Raw genomic sequence first — 2,773 nt, 5'->3', positions numbered from 1 at the left:
TTCAGTTGGTATTTTTGTGGGGTTGTTTGGCCGGTGCAAACATTTTAAATCTTTTGTGCTCCTGGAAGTTGTGGAGGTGAGTGTTAGTTTTCCTGTTTTGTTTTTCTTATGATGCCTGCAGTGTTTTTATAGAGATTTTGACCTGTGTTGTTTTTCAAGTCAGTAAGTTGATGTCTCTGTTTATTTCTTCAAGAGACACATAAGAGGCTTTTTTTAAAGAGAGCTCTGTAAGGACTTTGATAAAAGATACAGCCATATTTCTTTCCCCTCTTTCTTCCTTCCTTGCCCGCAGTCATTCACACGCTGCAATTATGTTTGGTGTTGGAGGGGACCTGCCAGGCTGTGTTCTCTCGTACAGTGGCAGTTTGTGCCAAGTTACTGCCTCTCTTCTGATAACCAACAGTAAAGGAAAAGTTGAGGGCTTTTTTTTCTCCCCTGTGTTAAAGCAAACCATGACAGTCTCTTGATTAGTTTATACAGGTCTGAACAAATGCCCTACTGACAAGGTGAACTGAATGTATGGGTTTATGGCATGTGCCAAAGTACTCCTCTGAGTCTTGAAATAACCTGAGTTACTTACACACAAAGAAAAACCTGCTGTTTACAACAGCAGTGTAATCAAGAAGCGTGAATGGATGTTCCCTTCTCATTATTTACACGTGAAGTATAAATACAGAAGGAACATATATTTGGAATTCTCTTCTATGAAAACATCTCTGCATTAGTTACTTCTTTCTTTGAGAGACTTTTAAGTATGAAAGCCTTAAAATCAGTGAGTTAATGCTTTCTAGAGCAGTGTGTCTTTAAAATCTTCTGTATGTCTGTTGAGTGTCTGCCACCCAGTCCTCTCCAGAGCACAGCACAGTGCACACAGGCACGCTGAAGACCCTGATTATAGCAGTCAAACTTCCTGCAGACTCTACAACAGGTTGCTTCCCCAGTTGCAACAGGGCTATGTTGCCATTTGGGAAACCAGCTATCCATTCCCAGGCAAATTAAATGTGTTTAACGAACAACCACTTAGTGATTTACAAAGTTGCCTCCCATTGTCTTTAGAAGAATCTAGGTCAGAGTGAAAGAGAAGCAAACCAAGACACCATGCTGTGATTTTGCGGCTTCTTTTCGTAACTTCCTTGCAAAAATGACCTATGACCCCAAAGACTTGAGTAAAAGTTCTTGTAAACAAATGGGAAGCATCTCATTGTCTTCTATTTGGATTTAAGAAAGGTTCTGAGCTGGTCCCTCATGCTCATGTTGCAGTTCCTGACCTAGACTCATCAACAGAATGAGATTCTGAGCAGTGATTTCTTAAGTATACTGACCTAGAGGTGACTCTGTTTTAACAAGTACGTTGCACTCGTGTCCATCCACTTCCATGAATTATGTTTTGAAGGTGAAGAAAGGATCTGGGTAGTTTCTTGGCATTGTATTCTGAGCTTAAGTTACTAAGCAATCCCAGCATAAGACCATTATTAGAAGTGATGTTAGTTACTATTTGTATATATGATTTTTCTGAACGTGCAAGTAAAATAAATAACTCATTTTAGCAAATGCCTACAAATAGCAGGTACTTTGATTTCTTTCTGTCTTCTTTATATTACTAGCATAAGTATACATATCTTCACACACTGGTTTTCACAGGAGGGATTCTTTTCTTATGGTTTCAATTTGAAATGGATGGTTCAACTCCATTTACTTCTATTCAGCAGTATTATCCGTCTGCTTGGCAGAGATATCCATCCTGAAAACCTTTCATAATGTCAGCTTAGCTTTCTTGGTGGTTTACCCTTTTATTTTTAGTGGTGCTCTTTAACAGTAAAAGCCTTTCTGTAAGCTTCATATGGTTTTCCTTTTGGTAGGAAGTAACACTTTGAGACATTACAGCGAAGCGCTAACATCTGCAAGTGTTTTCTTCTAAAAGCTGGATGTGTTGACTGCAGATGTGGCAGTCTGAACTCTGTGCTGCTGTTAAGAAAATAAGGATACATTTCATATTTTTCTGTTGCTTTCCCTATTTTATTTATTTATTTTTTTTTTTATATAGAGAGGGTATTTTGATTGCTGTGGAAAAAACTACCCTAGATGGTCAAGAGTGATATTTGATCAGGACAGCCTGGAGAAATGCTTCACTCTGGTCATCAGCTGATGCTGCTGTTTTGCTAAAATCTTGTTCCAGCTTGGGAATAGCTTGTAATTAAGGCAGCTGTCTATTGACTGCTTATTTTATAGCTTGCCTTGAGTTGAGAAACCTTTTCCTGATCTCCCTCTGGAAGAAAGCTCTTGTAATTGAGTGGACTCCAAAGCAGGCTGCTAACTGCTCAAAGATGTGATCACTTAAAATTCCAAAACCCACCTGAAAGGATCTGACAGCTGGCAGCACAAGTGCTTGCTCTGCAGGCTGCTGCTGGCAGGGCAAGGTAACAGACTAGTCCTGACTTGGTAGCTTTACTGATGGAAAGTGAATAGTGGGAAACAAAGACAAAACTGCCTGTTAAGAATAAGCTGATGCTGTGTGTTCCAAGTATCGATATTAGTGTAAAGATAATGACTAGTTAAATGAAATTTACTTCATACATCTATTTCCAAGATAAAATAAAACAAAATCTACAATTTTTTTTTTTTCAATCTTTATTTAAGGATCACAGAGTAAGATAAAAAGTTACACAGGGAAACCTAGCCCAGGTTGTTTATCTTCCTGTGGTTTTCTAGCCACTAAACATACTTTGTCTTTTCTGAAAACTGTTAGTGGTATCAGTGGGGCACTGGTCAAAAA

Source organism: Meleagris gallopavo, chromosome 8 (genome assembly GCF_000146605.3).
Source record: "Meleagris gallopavo isolate NT-WF06-2002-E0010 breed Aviagen turkey brand Nicholas breeding stock chromosome 8, Turkey_5.1, whole genome shotgun sequence".
NCBI lineage: Eukaryota > Metazoa > Chordata > Aves > Galliformes > Phasianidae > Meleagris > Meleagris gallopavo.
This window is presented reverse-complemented; position numbering follows the sequence as displayed.